Source organism: Echeneis naucrates, chromosome 6 (assembly GCF_900963305.1).
Source record: "Echeneis naucrates chromosome 6, fEcheNa1.1, whole genome shotgun sequence".
Lineage (NCBI taxonomy): Eukaryota > Metazoa > Chordata > Actinopteri > Carangiformes > Echeneidae > Echeneis > Echeneis naucrates.
Window position 1 is genome coordinate 3,852,911 of NC_042516.1, and position 21,300 is coordinate 3,874,210.

Below are 21,300 nucleotides of genomic sequence, written 5' to 3' on the forward strand. Positions count from 1 at the left end.
AGGGGTGAAAATGTGAGGCATGCATTACAGTGACTGAGTCTCAGTATGTTAGTTTAGTGATCTGTATTGCACAAATTCATGCATCACCTTTTACATTCCCCAACCCTTTCTTATGATGACAGGCTTGTAATCCTTACTTCATAGCCAGGTCAAATAAAACAGCATACACAAGCTTGTAACCTGGTAGACAGTACACCTTATCCTGAAAGGCTGCATTAGTCAGCTCAGGCTTCGCCAGACACCCTGCTAATGCCAGGGTTTAGGCCTTAATCAACTATTCATTCATTCATCTTCTACCACTTATGTGTTTCCCTGAGCCAATCCCAGCTCACTCTTGGTGAGGGCGGGGTCACCCTGGACAGGTCACCAGTCCATCACAGGGCCAACACACAGAGACAGACAGAGACCAACAACCACTCACCCTCACATTCAAAACTACAGGACGTTTAGAGTCACCACTTAACCCAAACATGATGTATTTGGACGGTGGGAGGAAACCGGAGTACCCAGAGGAAACCCAAGCAAGCACGGGGAGAACTGAACCTACGACCGTCTTATTGTGTGCTAACCACTATGACACTGTGCTGCCCCTTAATCCAATTTATCCGATCCAATTTATGCTGTGCTTTGTGCTTTCATTCTTGCCTCTCAATTGACTTCGCTGCAGGATATTTACAATCATATTTATTCAAGCTGCAGGCATCATCACATTATTTCTCCCTCTGTTCTGTCTCTTCTCTCTGCTTTGTGTTCACCTTGTGCCTCTGTCCATCTGGCTCATACTAATACATACACTTACTCACACTAGTCCAGAGGGGTTAGTTCTTACTTGGCTGACCTCAGCCCCACCCTCCACGCTACTCCACCCTGCTCAGGGCCCCACAGTGCTCCATTCAACAAGCCAGCAGATGCTTTCCAAATGAATGTAACCAGACCAAAGCCATTCATGCTCAGCTTGGTGGAGGATGGGATAAGGAGGGCCTTTGCTTGACCCTCAAATAGATTTTTCTTCTCACACTGCCTGCCTTCAGTCTTTGTCATACACCCTTCCCAGAAAAACTTCACACAATGCTTAGCACATTTTGGAGGTAGAATTGAGCTGACAGCTCAGTAGATTTTAAACTGAATATACAGAGTTTATTGGAAACACAGAGGCTTTTTCAGATTAAGTCTTTTCTCAGATTAATTGCACAAACCCAAAAGTTAATTCAAGTCCAAGAGAAACAGCAAAATCTCACATAGACAAATGTGCAACCATCCCACTTTTGGCAAATTTGACACATTTTGCAAGCTTCACACACATGCACCAAGACTGCCACTTGGTCTTTTTTAGATTGTAAAATATGTTGTTTAACATAAGCAAAGAAGACTGTAATTAATATCAGAATAGAAAATAGAATATATTTGTATTGGCAGTAATACTCAAATTGCAATGCAACATTTTAGACAGTTGAGATTTGCTCCTTCAGGTCTTGCAATATTTTCCAAATATTGTCAAGTCATATGTATTTGATTTATTCAATTTCAGATGATACTCCTTTGTACGTATACAGATTTTATGTTAGTCATCTATTGAATTGGTAATTCATGGATTCACTGAGATTTCAGTGATTACAGAAGTGGAGGTCCCATTTCTAAAAACCCAACTCATGTAATCATTTTAACCTTACTGTCTCTGAAACTGAACCAGAGCATATATAGCATTTTATTCATAAATGATCTTCATTTAATCTGCTAAAAACAAAACAAATAGATGCAATACAATCTAAAGTCTTTGCACAAGTCATCAAATTACAGTGAAAACAAACTTGTTTAAGGAGTAAAATATGCTTATTTGGATTCAGAGAGCCTCAGCTCAAGTTCAAAAGTCCATTTTGTCTGGTGTACATTCCTTTATGTGTTTTTGTGAATGGTGGAAGAAAAACAGACAGAAAACCTGTTTTCAGTTGCCCTCCGCTCATCTTGTCTAGATGAATCTCCAGCATTTCTCTGTGTGAGAATCTGTTTGTGTGCATTTCTGTGTCAGATGACCTATTGAAATTATTGCGGTGCAGTGTGCCTGTTACCAAGGCAACACAGGCTTCTCCGTCTCTCTCTCTCCCTCCCTACCTCTCTGTCTACTCCCCCCCCCCTTCATTTCCCTTCCACACCAGACTGAGGTCATGTGACCGCTCTGACGTCAAGCTGTGGAGGCAGGCAGGCAGAGGAGTGAGTTAGTTTTTGGTTTTTAACAAACCTCCAGCTCTTACCAGTCAGTTTCTGTTAGCTCTGTCTGAGTCCTCCACTCGCATTCTTCTTCACCCCCTTTTCTACTGGCTGACCTTTTCTTCTTCTCTCTCCTTTGTTTCTCTCTGGTTCACTCCGTTATTCCTGCCTGTTGCTTCTTTTGCAACTGCTGCTGCCACAAACTTAGTCTTGGGAGAAAGTGATGGACTACTGAACATTTTGTACATTTCTCCAAAGTGAGGTAAGCACCCTGCCTTTTCTCTTTGTATCAATATTGTGTGGATAAGAAGCCAGCAACAAGTTCAAGTATTTAGCTCGTATGTTTGAGTCACATACTTGTGCAGAGGGGAAGTTGTTCCTCTGACAAAGTCAACGAGACTCAGGGAAGATAAACTCTATAGAAAAATAACTGCAAAGATCTAGTGCAATTTTTGATGTTTGAAGGGTAGTTCACCAAGGAGAGCGCAAGAAAGACGAGTTACTTTCTTTCCCAGCAAACACTGTCAGTCCTGTTTTCAAACCCCCCGCAGGAAATGAGTGATGTTAGAAGAGAGTGAAAGAAGGGGTGTGTTATCAGTGTGGGGGCAGATCATGTTTTGCGTCATGTAGCTGAAAATGATGGGCAGTTCCACATTGCTTTCCCCTCCAAAAGCGTTGCTAATGTTATAAGCTATAGTGTGGGCTGGAGCTGCTCTGAGGCAAAGCAGCTGCCACCTGCCCCCCCTCTGAGGGGATGAGAAAGCCTCAGAGCTATGTGCTACAAAAATTAAACTTTCATAGTCTCAAATTCTTTTTGGTTTTTTTCTTAGGAAGGGCATTTTAGCTAAAGAAATTTGACTATTTTTTATAGAATTTCTTTTGATAAATGTCCACAGCTGGGGCCCCCCACCCCCACCATCCTTGCATACAGACTCACAAACACACACACCCTACTCCCTGTGTTCCTCAAACAAAGGCATGCCAGTTCACATTTAGCCCAAACAGGGTGGAAAGAAAGTGGTTTTAAATCTCCCTTATACTTTACCCTGTTTGTTGTGCATGTTAGATTTATAGTTACAGTTGGTTTACAGTTTTATAGGTTTAGTTTCTTACCTTACATGGTCCTTTTCATTATAAGTATGCATAATTCTTCCATTAGTGTTTGTCATTTGTGTTGAGCATTTCCAAATGTCCTGTAGTTCTGACAGTACATCATTCAGAAGTGTCTTCCTGTTATGAAATGAGCTGCACACAAGAGGCCATTTTGAGCCAGCAGGTAGAAGTAGACAGTAACATAAAAATTTTATAGTCATGTCCATAAAATAATAACTCTGTGCACACATGTGCACTTATCTAATTTTTTGTGTGCTATGTGTGTTGCAAACTGTACACGTTGGCAGCACTCATTCTGACAAAGGAACTTCCACCACACACACCTCTAGCATACAGCCAGTTGCTGTATCTAACATCCTGCAGCAATGGACTGTGTGTGTTTGTGAATGTGTAGAGCATGTGTGCATGTGACTGTGTGTGTATGTTCGCTGTGTGTGTGGGTGTGTGTGTATGATTGTTTTCCATGGTGACTTTGACTAACAACATTGTGCAATAGGTGAACAAATATAATATTGAGCCAAATGTTTTATTACCTTCTTTAAAGGCTGAATTGATAAAACGAAGCAGATGGCAGCTATAGATGATTCCATGGTTTAGTATTTGTGTCATATTGACATAGTGGCAAATTGATTTTATGACAAATGGATGTATGAATTAAACATTTTCAGAGGAAAGCCTGTGAATGTAATAGATAAGCATGGATGTAAATCCTTGACCATTGAACAGGAAGAAACTACAGTAACCTTAAACTGGCTCATGATAATAGCTCAAGACACACACACACACATTACAAAAGTGGTAATGGAATGATTGAGCAGGGGCACACTGTTACCATGGTAATTTCTCATTTTGTTCTCCAACCTAATTTACACAGAGCATGTGAACATGCCAGGTAAGGTCAGATTCACTCTGGGTCAGATAGTGACAAAATTGCTTCCCTTGTATTGTGCCTATTTTTCAACATCAACATCATTATGTTACACTCACTGGAGATTTTCTTAAGGAAATATTGAAGAGTTCAAGCTCTCCACCAACAAAACACTCTAATAACTTGACTTGCACCATCACAACATGATTGTCTCTGACAATAAATATGGCTGCATGTGCTTTAACCAAAGAGACCTTTTCCGTACATTCTAAAATAAAGAGAAAACCATGGTAAGTTTGTTAAACCATGTTTGTTCGAGTCAGAAACAACAACATTGTTACGTCATTGTGCTGCATAAATCTTCAGTGGTCCGGTAACTGCAACATGACGTACCAGTGCTGCACATAATCATCTCCAACCCTGCCACCTTTTCCTGTTTCCAGTTAAAGGTAAAATCCTTTAACTCCATCCTGGATCACAGTCATTTTATGCGCTCAACTGCCCAACATCAGGATGTCACACCCTTACACAACTTAACACACTTAACAACAGATATGCTGCCACTAAAGACTCCGAAGTCATTTGTAGACATGGAAGCATTTCCTGCCTTGCTCCTGCACAAAAAAGAAAAAAAAATCAGATTAATTAAAAATATGAAGAAGTAGACTGTGCAGTTATTGCTGTCAGAACTTTAGCGTGCAGCTTGTACCTTCGTTGTTGCAGGTGTACAAGAGTAGATTGGTAGTTACAAGTGTGCATTTCAGCGAGTTTCTTTCTGTTTTGTACATGTATACATATATATTTAGGGGAGACCAGGAACGGTTGTGACACTTTTTGTTGTTTTTTTTTTTTTCTCCTAAAGATCAAAAACGATTTACATTGGAATAGGCAATTTGCAATATTATAAACTTGAATATGTGAACTACTGAAACAATGTATTTTAAGTGGTTTTAGAAAATATGTTCAAGTTGCAAAACTGATTTAAAAACCATTACTCCACTGCTACTAAAACCGTTCCATTGTACAGGGATGGTTGTAACGTGAATCCACATAATTAATCAATCAAATAGTTGGAATGAAAAATATTATTTATCATTCACATTATTGGGACTGTTGTCATATGATTTGCCCTGACGGATGTGCCCTGCTTTATTTTATCTAAAGCCCTCTTCAGCAAAGGAAGTAGGATTCCCCTGTCTGTTGCATTTTCTGACATTTGACATGCTGTAAACACTTGTTTCCCAGATCTTTAACATGCAACTGATAGTCCTTAACATATCATACTGTATATGTATGTATGTATAGTTTATATAGGCCTCATAAATGTGCTTATTGTATGTTGTTTTATTTAGCTAATCACCCTTTTTCTTGTTTTTATGTATGAGAATGAACAATAACTGACTTGTGAGAGAGCTGTACTTCTGTTAGAAGAAAAAGTCCCATGAAGATGTTTTCAAGCATTCGGTCAGCTTTGGGGGGACTTCGGTGATCAAGCAATGAAATGAAATGAAAATGATTTATGTTTTTAAAGTGAAAGAAAGAGAAAGCGCTTAAATGAAAGTCACTGACCCTTTGGTTCAGGGACAGTTGTAATAAGGTGTTCCAACTGTTCGTGTATAACTTGTGTTTTCACCTCATGATAACGGGCCTGACTGCCAGCTTGACACATCTTAGTCTTTCTATTTTTAACCTACAGAACAGGGATTCTGATAATAGAATAATAAATATTGGAATCCTTAGATATTGATCTCAGGACAGTAACCAAAAAGTACATATGATAGAAAGGTAAAATTTTTGCAACAAAAAAACACTTTTGGTTAGCTTAGTTTTTTGTTTGCAAGAAAACAAACTGACTGAGATGGGGCACAATGAGTGTGCTCCAGTTCCTTTCTGATTGGAGAAATTTAGGATGTTACAACCATCCCTGGTCTGTCCTATTATATATGCAAGTAATTTATATACAAGAGAAATCTATCTATCTAATGTTGTGTGTATGTGTAGAGAATCCAGAGCTGTACTGTTTTTCCACTGATTTGAGGAAGTTATACCATGACTTCTCTCCTTCCTTGTTTTCTTGTGCAGCAGTGCACACACACTGTGATGTGTTTAAGATCATATCCTTTTAAAAGCTTGGTAAAAACAGTTTAATTCTGCTGGACACAAGCGCTCAGCTGAATGTTATCAGCCAGGTTTCTAAAACATCCTGCTTTGTACTTAAGGGAGTCTCGTGTAACACTGGTGGAGACTAACTTCCAGGTAGTTTATGTAACAGCTGATTTATGACCAGACTCAGACAGTGGGACAGAAATGGAAGAAGTTGAAGTGGGGAAATCACTCAGAGATAAGAGAAGACACTGGAGGAGTCAGTTTGACTTCTTTTCTGTGTGAATTTCTCTTGCAGGAGGTGAATAAAGGCTGCTTTAAGTGATGGAGTAGGAAGTTGAACTTTTCAGTACAGGGCTCATTCTTTCATGTATTAATCTGATAAACAAATCTTCAATAGACTTACTCTTGAAAGCAACAAACTGCTGACATTCAGTTCACACAGTTAATTGAGTAGTGATAATGATTTTAGCACTATCTCTCAGAAAATGTCCTGTCCAGTAGACAGCCATAGCTTAAATGCACATGTATCAAAATACTCATGGATTTGTTAGTCTTAAAATGAGGAGTTGACAGGTGCATTGCTATCTTGAGACAACAGAAGTCGTTGGTCGAGAGAGTAATATGCGTCTACATATATAGGTGAACTATACACATACGCACTGCCTGTTATACACAAGCAGAGTGAGCTGAAAATGCATTTAAAAATTTTTGATTAGTCAGGTGAAACATTACAGGACTGCCTCAGACAGTCAGAGCATCATAGTGACAAATGACGTGTGTTGCATCACACTAGTTTGTCCAGTTTCATAATGACCCACAATTAATTTACACTTCTCAAAATAAACACTTCAAAGATGTCCAAATTTGGGCTCTGTGCCGGCATCTTGGCACTCTGACACGTTTAGTTCATGTTACACCCAAAACACTGCCATGATTAGTTAATAACCTTTCAGAAACATGTGGCTCATTCGGGAACTGTTTGCCATCGTTAAATTAAAAAAGTGGCTGTAAACACACACTAAAGGAACTTTTTAAATACAGTCCCTTGCATTACTCTGTGTGTGTGTGTGTGTGTGTGTGTGTGTGTATTTATATGATTTTAAAACTCTCCATTCATCCTAGATTTGGGAAAACATACAAATGATAAAGGCCTTGGCTGACCACAAGGGGTCAGATGGCTAAGCAAAGCTACATTAAGGCTCTATGTTAAATTGTAAAGATTTGTGCAGCATGTGGCTTTGTAGTGGAAGAGGTTTAGTGTGGGCCCTCTCACATAAAAAAGGCTCAACCGGAGTTCCCTTGACGTCACTTTTTCTGGTCTCAACCAGGAAACATAACTCCACTGGGTGAAGTGAATGTCATAAGTAGGTGATCGGTACCTCTACTCCATATTGGGTATGAGAGCACAGGTCAACTTCATGATTGTTTTTCCAATGTGTGTGCACATGGCTGTTAAGGAGTGCTAAATCTCTCAAATGTCTAAATTTGTTTGTGAAGTATAAATTCTCAGCTGTGGAAATGTGAGTATGCTCTTCACTGAGGTGATACGCTGTTACACATTTCAGTGCTCAATATACAGGTCAAAAATAAAAGGACAGGGCAACATGGATATTTGAGGGGCAATTCCACTTGTCTGCAGAGTAAAACTCATAGGTCACTCTGAGTAAAATGTGCTTACTCACTGACAGTCTCAGCACCACTGCTCAGGGTAGATGTGACCTGCATTCATCACATGTGTCAAATCTATTAGGGAAGAGTTCCATCTCAGTTTTTGAAGGACTTGTTTGTGCGTAGGGCATTAACCTGTTTTATAACAATGTAAGCAAGCTTTGAAAATGTCTGAGTAAAACCAACCTCTAGCCTGGGAGGAGCTGTGGCCTGGAACTCAGCAGTGATTGCAGGGAGAAGTAAAATACATTTAGATGAACAACAGCCACTTATGGAAATAGTTAATTAGTTCACTGAAAGTTTGACAAACAGCAGAGCTCTGTAGTGTTGGTCTTTAGCCTGGATATCAGAAGAGGAAGATTTTTCAAATGAGAGGTGATGTATAGAAAAGCTATAACATCAGGGAATTTTTGTCAACAATTAATTTTTTGCCATATTTGACCTACTGATGAGTTCCTGGTAAAAATAGAACAAGTTTGTCTCAAAGCAGCAGTGTATAAATAATTCATTTCTGTGGTCTGCAAGCTGAGCAAGTGCTGGTATTGTGGGACAGCTGGTCAGCCATGCTCTTTGTTATTCTCCCATGGGCTTCTATATGAAGAGATCATAGGTCACCCAACTGAAATCCAGCCTCCATGGGCTGCAGCATGCTCTCAAAGATCGCCTGCCATTAGAAGGTCCCACGCCCACCAACACTCATTCATAGATCATTTTTAAAGGAAATTCTTGGCCTACAGGGTGCCATGCAATGATTTTAGTGGAACTATGGGAAACATATGTTCTATTTCTAGCCACATAGGAATTCACATAAAGTGTCATGTTGGATACTGAGGGAAATGCTGGTATTTGTCAGTAGTCATTTACACTGTACACCAGTGGTCCACAACCTTTTTTGCGCCACGGACCGGTTTAATGTCAGACAACATTTCCATGGACCGACCTTTAAGGTGTGGCGGATAAACACAACAAAATAAAATGATACTACCGGCATAAAAACTGTGCTATTTTCTAAATATCATAATAAATGTGAATCCACTGTGCACTCATATGCAACTTTATTAGGAGTGTCCTCGTAACATCGCGCCAACATAACACGAGTAACATCCTCTCTGCCCCCTAATCCCAAACCTAAATACAGCTTTCTTTTTCATGGAAGTCGCAGGCTCTTCTTTTGTCTCCTCACTGGGCCTTTTCCCCTTCACAAAGAAACTTTCCTTTTTTAATAATTTCGCTAGCTTGTGGGTTTAACGGATGTAGTGGAGAGAATCCGGTCATTTTTATAAATAAAACATTGTTCAGATTCAGATAATAAATAAAACATAAATAATGACATTTATTTATTTTTTCGGTGCGGTTTGGTTCAAAAGACCCACGGACCGAAACCGGTCCATGACCCAGGGGTTGGGGACTGCTGCTGTACACTACATTGCAAATTACTCATTTGCTTATTAAAATTTAATCCCTCACAGACCAAATTAATTGAATTCAAACGTGTTCTCTTTTTTCTATTATTTGTTTTTTATTCTTCCTCACCTAATGGACAAGGAATTAATAGAAGGCAAAGAGCATTTTTCAAAGTTAATATCTAATTTTAGCAGAAGTCAGAAAGAGGAAAAATGACATGGAAAATTTTACAAAACAAATCAGAAACTGACCAATTAATTATTCCATAATATGAGCAAACAAGAGGTAAAATTACAACATTTCTGTCTCACAGAATTCCCCATTAGCATCACTCACTCACTTACTCACTCCTCTTCATCCTCTTTATCCGTATTGCGGGGCTGCTGGAGCCGATCCCAATACACATTGGGCGAGGGGCAGGGTACACCCTGGACAAGTCGCCAGTCCATTGCAGGGCCAACACACAATGACAAACAGAGACAAAAAACCACTCACGTTCGCATTCACACCTACGGTCAATTTCACGCAGACATGGGTAGAACATGCAAACTCCGCACAGAAAGGACCCAGGAACCGAACCCGCGACCTTCTTATTGTGGGGCGACAGCGTTAACCACTACGCCGCCCTGCGTAAATCCCATCCCTAAAGGAGTTCTGCATATAACCACATGGCAGCTTGGAGGTGATGGATGTACAATGTACAATTATTTTGACCTCCTCAGTGCTTGCTGTGATCTGCCCTACTCAGGCAGGTGAGGAGATGAGTGCGATCACTGAATTGTCATTTAAAAATAACTTCAATGTAATGTGTACTCTCTGAAGATCTGCTTTTATTGTGTGCAGTTGGAAATGAAGATGCTGTCATTATAACCTCTATAAGATGCTGAGAGCTTCAAGACGGGAATTTTTGACTGATGTGGGCTATGAATATCTTAAGCCCTGATGCATACACAGCTCACGTACTCTGATTAGTTACCAGCAAAGTTACTGAGACGTCCTCTTGGATCTCTTGCCATTTTACAATACGCATTAGAAGGAGAGCACTGCGGTACAGGTTGTTAAGTGGTTAGTCTGCATGCCACGTATCATAGCGCCTGAGGTTCAACCCTGACCTGCAAACGTATGCTTCACGTAATTCCCCCCTCTCTCTTTCTGTTTCCTGTCGGCCACCCTCTGTCTCACTAAAGACATTTTAAAAATGTAAAAAAGAAGAGCACAACTTATTTTGTTCCTAAATTTATGACTTTGTGCATGAGTATTTTAATTGATTTGATTACTGATTTGTGCAGGCTTGTGTAACATCCAACGGGATAGCTATTTCAGCAAAAATAGTACAGATAAATCATACTGCATCAAATAATACCACCCAATTCAGGTTGTATGTCATGGATTACGATGATATAATATGCACAACCAATAATATGTTGCATATATATCACTAGTCATTACAATGATAAAATATTATATATATTATATATAATATAATAGATAGAGCTTTCCTCTCAAACAGCCTCTGTTCTTTGTGACATAAATGCTTAAAGTTTTTGAAACTTTCCTCTGAGACTCTGCACTATATTGATGTGACTACATAAGATTACATTAAATCATCTCTAGAGGCTTGCCAACTGCACATTTAAGCTGTCAGTCTTGTGCTCTTCCACATCCAAAAGGTGTTGGATGGATCCAAGACTGTGGAGGCCAATGAGGATCGCTGAACTCATTGATTTGCTTTGATTACAATAATGGCCTTAGCAATGACAAGATGGTTAATTGTAGCCATTTAGAGTGATGCATATGGTCTGCACCAATATTCAGACAAACTGTGGCATTTAAAGAGAATTTGACTGGTGCCCAAAGTCTGCCCACACAGGTACACTACCACATGGCGACCCACCATAAAACCAAATCAGAATTCTGCAAAATGTTCTGAAGTGTGAGTTGTATACTAACTGTGGGGGTGTGTTTCTGAGATGACGCTTTCTGCATAGACCTACCATTTAAAATTGTTTGTATGACAAATCTTTATTTAGTAGTTTTATATTTTTCAACCTGACATATCTTAGGCTTAGTAAAAAACATTTTGGCTGAATGCTATGAGTACCTTCATGTTATGCAAACATGCAGCATCCATTAACACTGACTACAGCTATGGTTAAGGTTTGGAAACACAGTGACGTCATGCAGCAGCACAGGACTGGCTATATCCTGGGTGTGTGTATATTTGTGCATTGTTTTGTGTGTGTGTGTGTGTGTGTGTGTGAGTCATTAATTCCATTTGTTGATCAAATCTGGTGGGAACATTGTACTTTGACAGCTACTCTGCTTTAATCACTTAATCAAGGACAGAAGGAAAGGCTTGTGTGTTTCTGCGCAAGTGTCGGATTCCAACAATGTGACTCCATAAAGACACTTTCAGTACAATATGTCTATCCCGAGTACATAAGAGAGAAAGTATTTATTAAGGTGCCAAATAGCAGTAGTAGTAAAAGAAAAACTGCAACCATGAACTCACTGAACTTTATTTAAATTAGTTTGGCCCAATGCCAAAGTTCTAACGCGTTGTGATGTGGAAAAAGATAACCCTAACCCTAACCCTAACCAACAATGAAAAGTAATTCATTATAAAATCAGAGGCGTATGAGACAGTGGACAGCACTTCATTGACAGATACATATGTTTACATTTTTTACATCACTATTCCAAGGGGTTCCATTTCCATCTGTCACCAGCACATTGCCACTCAGATCAATCACTCGCATTATAACTCAAATAACCTTCCTGTTGAACAAATAAATTGCATCACATTTTTCACTCCCATTTCAAAGTTTGTGGGGTTTTTTTTTTTTGTTTGTTTGTTTGTTTGTTTGTTTTTTGTTGTTTGTTTTTTCAACTTTGAAAGCCAAACTATGTTTAAACTCAGTTACCTATGCCATTGGAGAAAATTTACATGCACTGCATTGACCTGAATCCTGTAAATGTCGGTTTATATACTGGATATTTGTATCAGATTTGTATACTCCTTAAATGTAGAAAGGACTGACCTCTTTTCTTTGTTTGTTTTATTGGTGTAGTGTGCATTCTCTCACTGTCAGATCACACTGGCAAACAGACAGAACACAACTTCCCCACACAACACAAAAATGTCAAATGTTCAGCACAGGGACTGACTTATAAAAACCTCTAGAGATTACTTGCTGTTAGTTTCAGTTTCAGTCAGACTTTGGATGAGACTATGATTAATTCTGGAACTTGAAAGTCTGTTACGTTTATATGAAGAAGAGAAATCTGTATTCTCCTGACGAAATGGGAGATAAGGTTCTTCTAATCCCCCATCCCAACTACGGGAACTTGGTTTCTCATTTACATGGTATTTAAGAAATCATCTTAAGAAATAACTTCCTACTAATTTGCACTCTCACTTATCCAGTTTCCCAGATTCTGACCCCTGACCTCCTCTGTGATGTAACATTCATTCTGTTTGCTATTTTCCATGATGTTATATCCTGTTTCTATATTTTCCTTTGACCACAGGAAGAAGAGCAAGCTTTGTTGCATCCCAAGGGATGTTCCTCAATCACAACAATCTCTAGCCCCAGACTCAGCCTCAGGCGCATATTCTCTTTACATTTCTTTTTTTTCTTTCCCTTTCTCTCCCTCCTGTACTGCTAACACTAAGACTTCTCCAGCTACTCTTGTAGCTCTTCTGCAAACATCTTTTATCAGTTACAGTCCTGCTTTAGAAAAGCCATCCCATTTTATATTAAAAATAGCTGATGGAATCTCATTTCCAGCACGAGACAGTTCTTCTTCATCATAACTCATCAGTTTTATGGAACTTTCAGTCTGACTAAGTTGGTGTTTAAAGATTCCAGTTGATGGAAAAGGTTTAAATTGCTCTATCTGTTTTCAGGTGACACCTCTGGGTGAAGGCAAGATGTTTTCAGGTTGACCAACCCTTTCTTTTGAGCACATCTCAGGAACCCTCTTAAGTGAACACCTAGATTAGGAACTAATGTTGAATTTGGTTCAGGCTTGTTACCATTTGGTGGTCAAGGGTCAAACGTCACGGTCACAAAGCAAATTTTTGGCCTTTCAAAAGCGCAACCTTAAAGTCTTGTTTTATCCCTTCCTGATTAGGCCTTGTGTTGAGTTTTTTATAGTTTTCACTTGTTGCAGTCAACCCCTTCACTTCCACTCCCAGGATGACAACCTCCTGTATCTCTCATAATCCACCACAGCCTCATTGGTTTTACTTATACTGAGTGTCAGATCTTCTTGAACCACATGACCAAGCGCTCTTTAATTTTCTGTTCTACTCCAAAGACCACATAGTTCTCAGGAAGAATGGGCAAACAGACATGTCAATTTAAACTGGACTGGTTCAATTTCTAGACGCTCAATGGCACTCAGTGTTCATTAATAAAGTCATGGTAACTGAGCTCATGTAATGTTAGTTGACCCACTTCTATAAATCTCCTTCCCTGAACAATTATTTAGTCTTTAGCATGTACAATTAGGCACTACATCTATATGTAAGCTTGGACAGTTATTTTTTTGTCCTTTACCTTCTCCATTGCCTGATAACAGTGTAAAAAATATAATGTTTTTGCTCTTGTGATCAGTAAATATTTGCTTGTTTGCAGTGAGCCAGCGTCACCTTTAAGGTCATAGACTTTTTAAACTACATTATGATATATATTTGTGTATTTACAGGTTATGTTGAAAATACAACTAGCACATCAACTGTGTCGTATTACCTCGAGTCATTGAGTTATTGCTGATAAACAATAATAACAAATAGAGACCACAAAGCTAAAGTTACATAACTCTGCTTGTTGATTTTGAAATTGATTTGAGGAAATGCGTCATCTTGTGCTTCTCACTAGCTCACTCATTTTTCTTCAGTCAATTGACACAATGTGTGGTTGCTACATCCTCGTTCTCCACCACCTCCTCTTCCTATCAGGTCTGTTACCATAGCAACTTAATGAAGGCTAAGGAGGCCACTGGAGGCAATTCAAAAGTATCAGGGCTGAAAATAACAACATTAGGCAGCATCAAGCTAACAAGGTAGTAACCCAAGTCTATCTGACAGGACTTCATCCACTGTATCTCTCCTCTTGCACAAGTATGATTATTACAAAAGAAAAGGGAATCGTTGGCTTTAGTTCAGGTAGTGCAAACTCATCTGCCCCTTCTCAGGTCAGCCTATATCCATCTACTCCCTGGCTGCATGCCAGTGCCTGTGTGTCCCTACCTCACCTCCCAGAGCTATTGTATTTTTTGGAGGTTTAAGGAGAGAGGTTTATCCTTTTGGAGACCTCTTTGGAAACTAGACACACTGCGAACTATGTTTTCATTAAAAGCAGTAAGATGCTTTTGAATTTAACACTGCTCTCTTCTAAAAATACAGAACACAGGCACATCAGTGGAAAATTTGCCTATTTAAAGAAAGACAAAAATGGAGGCTTAAATGATGAATTATAATGAAATGACTTAAATTGTCCTAGGGGTTTCTTGCTGGAATAGGAAGAGAGAGAGCAGATATATTTCTGTCAAAGCCCCATGGGATGTTGGCAGACACAGTCATCATCCATTCAACCAGTATTTTCTTTCTTACTTTAATGTCTGGTCCTCCTCTCTGTGTATGTGTATGGGTGTGGGTGGGTGTTTATGTGTCCCTCTCTCATCCCCTCTCTTTCTTCTGGTATTCCCTTTGCCTATTGTTCTGGAGACTTAAGCTGCTGCCTTTCATTAAGAAAACTGAAGATTCCATGTTTCTCAAAAAGAAACTCTTCCCTGGAAACATTCTCTCACTTTTGCTCAACTTTTTCTTATTTAATCTCCACAAACCAAAACTATTTCATTATGGCTCTATATCAGTCTCTTTGTGTGGTGAGTGCTCATGTTATTCATGGATTTCATCACAAACCGCTTTGGTTTTCCATTGCAGATTTAGCATTTTCTCTTGGATTTCCATTAAGAAATATTTGCAGTGAGCAAACAAATTAAGCAGTCCAGTTGGGATTAATTGCTTTTTAATTCATACCACATATGTAAGGTTATATTGCCTGTCAGCATTTGGATGCCAAGACATAACAAAATACAACAAAAGAACATGACATGATGGATTAGTACGCTCTTTGCAGAGTACTTCAGGAAGTGGAAAGGAGATTTCCAATTAGAAGTGCTCTGTTACACTCAGTTAGAAAATTTTTTATAGCTGTATAGTAAATCCAAATTAGATTTCAATTACATGCTACATTCATAAGCAAAATCACGTGGCACTGCAGGGAGCCATTTTAACACCCAATTACTGCAATTTCCGGATTATAAACCGCTACTTTTTTCACACGCTTTGAACCTTGCGGTTTAAACAACTATGTAGGTAATTTATTAATTTTCACAGGTTACAAGCTTCATGCAGCCTTTATATGTACAAAACTGTTTTTCTCTTTAAACTTAACAGGTGCAGCTTATATTCAGGTGCGCTCTATAGTCTAGGAATTACGGTAATGTATGCCTGAGATGGATGTGTGCCTCGGTGTGAATAGGCCAGACCATAACTACAATATACAAGGCTTTGGTAAGGGCTCATTGAATCCAGTTATTTCCTACAAGCTTTGAACCCTGCGGTTTAAACAACTATGTAGCTAATTTATTAATTTTCACAGGTAACAAGCTTCATGCAGCCTTTATATGTACAAAACAGTTTTTCTCTTTAAATTTAGCAGGTGCAGCTTATATTCAGGTGCGCTCTATAGTCTAGGAATTACAGTAATGTATGCCTGAGATGGATGTGTGCCTCGGTGTGAATAGGCCAGACCATAACTACAATATACAAGGCTTTGGTAAGGGCTCATTGAATCCAGTTATTTCCTACAAGCTTTGAACCCTGCGGTTTAAACAACTATGTAGCTAATTTATTAATTTTCACAGGTAACAAGCTTCATGCAGCCTTTATATGTACAAAACAGTTTTTCTCTTTAAATTTAGCAGGTGCAGCTTATATTCAGGTGCGCTCTATAGTCTAGGAATTACGGTAATGTATGCCTGAGATGGATGTGTGCCTCGGTGTGAATAGGCCAGACCATAACTACAATATACAAGGCTTTGGTAAGGGCTCATTGAATCCAGTTATTTCCTACAAGCTTTGAACCCTGCGGTTTAAACAACTATGTAGCTAATTTATTAATTTTCACAGGTAACAAGCTTCATGCAGCCTTTATATGTACAAAACAGTTTTTCTCTTTAAATTTAGCAGGTGCAGCTTATATTCAGGTGCGCTCTATAGTCTAGGAATTACGGTAATGTATGCCTGAGATGGATGTGTGCCTCGGTGTGAATAGGCCAGACCATAACTAGAATATACAAGGCTTTGGTAAGGGCTCATTGAATCCAGTTATTTCCTACAAGTAGTGTTACCACAGTGAGATACATGTGGTCACTTATCCTGGTGTTCAGCCACCACAGAGGATCCACGTCTACATATTTGCTACCCCACTTTTCTTCACTGTCATTCCCGAGAGGGAGGAACTGTCCGTTAAAAACCCTACAATGCTGTAAGAAAAATATCAGAACCAGTGGACTAGTGAATAGTTTGCAACTGATAAACTTGTCAAGACTTCAGAATTTTTAATTTGTAACTAGCTTACTTTTTTAAAAGATAGAACTTATGAGAACCCCCTTATGCACCCCCTTTTATTTCTCCCAACAATGAGGTCTCTGTTTTCTTCTTTATTTGTCATTGTCATTATGGGTCAGACCTTGGGCAAAACTTTTATGGATATGATGTGCAAAAACAGATGTTTGAATGTTATGAACCCACGTGTGCTCATATTAAAAGGAATAAAAAAAATCATGTTTAAATAGGGCAGCCCAGCAGTGTAATGGTTAGAGCTGTTGCCCCATAACAAGAAGGGCACGGGTTTGACATTTTCGTGTGGAGTTTGCATGTTCTCCCCGTGCCTGCGTGGGTTTCCTCTGAGTACTGCAGTTTTATCCCACCATCCAAAGACATCATGTTTGCATTAACTGGTGACTCTAAATTGTCCGTAGGTCTGAGTGTGAGTGGTTGTTGGTCTCTGTCTTTCTGTGTGTGTTGGCCCTGTGATGGACTGGTGACCTATCCAAGGTGTATCCCGCCTCACCCAGTGCGAGCTGGGATCGGCTCCAGCACCCCCCACAACCCACGGTAGAAACGGTAGAAGATGAATGAATGAATGAGTACGTGAGTGTTTTAAGATTATTTGTCAGGGAGCACAATGTGAACCTTTTGGCAGTGATTTTGTTCAGTTGTGGTTATTTTGTGTACTTTGTGTGTATCTTTGACTGCTGCAATCCTTGACCATGTCCTGTCTCAGTTAGTGCTATTGTTGTACTCCAGGCTTCACATCAATGATGTTTTATTGCTTTTCTGAATTTGTACAATGGATTATAACAGTTGTCTACTTGGTACTCAACTCACTCATGTTCCCCTGTACCCACACGAGCTGTCCACCTACACACACGCACACACACTCAGTGACTGGGACCGTGAGTGGTGTGTGTATGTAGCCATGCGTATGTTTGTGCAATCCACTCAGCCAGAAAACTCATCAATGGCTGGGAGATTTTACAGCATGTTACCATGGTAACTGCAGCAAAATTGCTTCATAAGAGAGAGAATTGGTCTTGTGTGAGATTAAATAAAACAAAGGCTGTAGAGAATGAAAATGAGGGGCTGGTAAGGTGGAGTAGAAAGATGAGGAATTGAAGGGAACGAATGAAGTGAAATTGGGATTAATGAGGGCCTGCTGGAGAATAAGAATGTGGGGGAATAGAACACTTGTTACTTTGTTTTTTGGTCAGAAACCTAACTGGTCATTTTCTTCTGACATCTCATCAACCAGGTGTATTGATCTGATCCTTTTCACATCATTTTCAGTAGACTAGAAACTGTTGTGCATAAAAATTCCAAGAGCTCAGACGGATTTAAACCAGCCTTTCTGACTGTGATGATTACTTTTTTTTGTACACACACTCAGATGTTCAACCTTAACATTAACTGAAGCTTGTGAACTGTATTTGCTTGATTTAACCAATTGTTCTGTTGTTATATGATTGGCTAGTTAAACAGTGGCCTGAATAAGTGGGTGTACTGATGTCCTGTGTATTTAAGTGGTCAGTTGGTGTGTATGTAAAGTCTCAGACCACCACATGCTCTGGGCTCTGGAGGAATGAACTGCACTTTTTCAAAAGATCCATCCATCCATCATCTATACCACTTACCCATCAGGGTTGCAGGAGGGCTGGAGCCAATCCCAACTGACACACTCCGGTCTATCATAGTGCTGACATACAGAGACAAACAACCACTCAGAGTCACACACATATCTACAGGCAAGTGAGTCATCACCTAAATCTGCATGGACATTATTGTACAGTGGGAGGAAGCCAGAGTACCCAGAAGGGACCCACAGCACCACAGGCAGAACATGTAAACGACACAGAAATGCTCCAGGCCTGGTGATCAAACTCAGGCCACACCACATGATTTACATAATTTACAACCGTCCACTGACCCTTTGTGCTCTATAGATGGGAGAACTGTCATCCTGTCATTCCTGTCAGAGAAGATATTTATCATCCTTGGATAAAAGTTATCTAAAAGATGGATACGTACCTTATTAATATAATTATTTATTGGGGAAAGATCTTTTACATAAGTCCATGCTTACTCTAACTTGTCTACATGTACACCTTCTAAATGTAATGTACCTTTATTGAGTAACATAGATGCTGTGGGACAAAGCAGTCACTGTCTTGCCTCTTGATTTCTGACTTGCCACCCATGCTTTGTCTGTAATACAAAGTTTAGTAAGGTAATTTTTTTGTTGTTGTTTTTTCCCCCTGTTTACTGCCCCCCTTTCTTACTACAACATTGGTCAAACTTTTTGTATCTGCTTAGCACGTATACATATTTGAGTGATAACACTGGCACATTCAACTCATGAAACTTATCTTTTAAACAAAGAGTGCACGTTTGCTGCAAACCAGTATGTATCTCAGTATTGACTCTCCTCCACTTCAGCCTACAGTGGAGTAGCTCAACCTGAGCTTCAAACCCTCTATGGAAAATTATGGGTGATGTCACAGAGGTTACAGCCATTTTTATTTACAGTGATTGTTCCTAACTGCTAGCTGCAAAGAAAAGTTGATAAACTGTAGCTAGCAAGTTAATTGAGGTATTTTGTTTAGTTTCTTTTTCAATCATGTATCCGGTTCCAGGTCACAGGAGCTGCAGTCTCAGTAAGAAAGCCCAGACAATCCTCACCCCACCTCGCTTCCACCAGATATTCTAGGAGGATCCAAGGCATCCAGAGCCAACCAAGGGATCTAATTTTTCCAGCAGCCCCTAGGTCTACAACAGGTACTCCTCCCAGATGCATGTGAGGAGTCTGGGACACATTCTAACCAGATGCTGAACCACCTCAATTAGAACTCCTCATCTTGCCTCAGGCTGGGCCTGGACACCCTACAGAGGAAGCTTGTTTGGGACACTTGTATTCATGACCTTGTTCTTTCATCCACTGCATGGCTAGTATGCTAAATTGATAGCTTTGCTTTCTCAGCTCCCTCTTTATCACAATGGACTAGTATACATTTTGCATCACTGCACACACCGCCCTTTGGTCCCCATTTGTCCATCACTTGCTTGATTTTCCCTTCATTTGTCAGCAAGACCCAAAGATACTTGAATGCCTCCACTTGGGGCAGCAACTCTTCCCCAAACCCCAGTGTGCACCACCCTTTTGCAACTGAGGACTAGCATCAGGCTTAGTAGTGTTAATTCTCATCCCAGCTGCTTAACCTCTTGAGCAGCTGAGCACAGTTGAGCAGTTATGTTGACCTCTTTCAAGAGGTCAACATAACTGGGAATGGGTCTGTCTAACTGCTGGCAATGAGAAATACTTTTACTCCAACAGTATAGGGATTAGCAATGGGTCATCCACTCCATACTCCCGGAGCACTTCCTAAAGGATACCTGGAGTAACGCTATTGTAACCTTCTCCAGCTCTACAAACCATATGCAGACTGGTTGGGAAAACTCTCAGCAGCCCTTCAGCACTCTTGTGAAGATAGAGCTGGTTCATCTTACCACAACCTGGCCGAAAACTGCACCACTTGAGCCTCAGATCTTCCATGATCCTGAGGAATGTGATTTTGCTACAGTCAGAGCACACCCTCTTGTCCCCCTTTTTTGAAAAGAAGACCCACCACCCCAGTTTGCCCAGTATCCCAGTGTCCCCAAAGTCCGCACAATCTTGCAAAGGTCACCAAAGACAACCCAGATGAGTTCATTCATAGTTTTGAATAAAATGTGTCAACATCTAAGGCATTGAATGGATTGTTGTGATACCTATGATGTATAAGCTGCTATGTTGATTTTGACATTGTAATCGGCCTCAGTTGTCAACTGTACATCCATCCATCATCCATACCTCTTATTCTTTACCAGCAGGGTACACACTGGACAGACATGCAGTCTATCACAAGAAAATATTTTTTTCAGTTCTCAGTGTGGCTGTCCAAACAAAAGTCAGTCATTGGTATGTTGGTTATGGTTACGAGTATGTTTCTGTCCCTTGAGACGTCTGAACATTTTTCATGGTTATGTTTATCAAAGAGAGGCAGAAGCTGTTGCGCACCTTTAAAGGTGTTTCTCTGTGTTTCAGCAGAGTCTGAGCTCAAGCTTTTCCATCAGACTCTGAGGTTAAAATTCAAGCATCTGATAAGTTATCACTTGAATTTGTACTTAGAAGTAGCCTTTGTTGAACCTGAGTGTGGGACTGTTTATTACTGTAACTGACTTGACTTTTCATTTCAATCTCAAAATTAGTTCTAGAAGTTAAACAGAAACTATAGATGACCTGCTCACAAAGACATGAAAAAAA

The 21,300-nt window shown here is 39.8% G+C and overlaps 1 protein-coding gene across 2 annotated transcripts in view; it reads left to right on the plus strand.

Moving 5' to 3' along the window:
• LOC115045579 (neurocalcin-delta A) overlaps positions 1 to 21,300 on the plus strand; it is a 67,408-nt gene that overhangs the window by 30,240 nt on the left and 15,868 nt on the right. The window contains exon 1 of one of the 2 annotated variants that reach the window (XM_029505337.1): positions 2,238 to 2,467. The exons of the other annotated variant lie outside the window; for it this stretch is intronic. The gene's annotated coding sequence lies outside the window, so the exon portion shown is untranslated. Of the gene's footprint in view, positions 1 to 2,237; positions 2,468 to 21,300 lie in introns of those variants that run through there. 2 annotated transcript variants of the gene reach the window in all.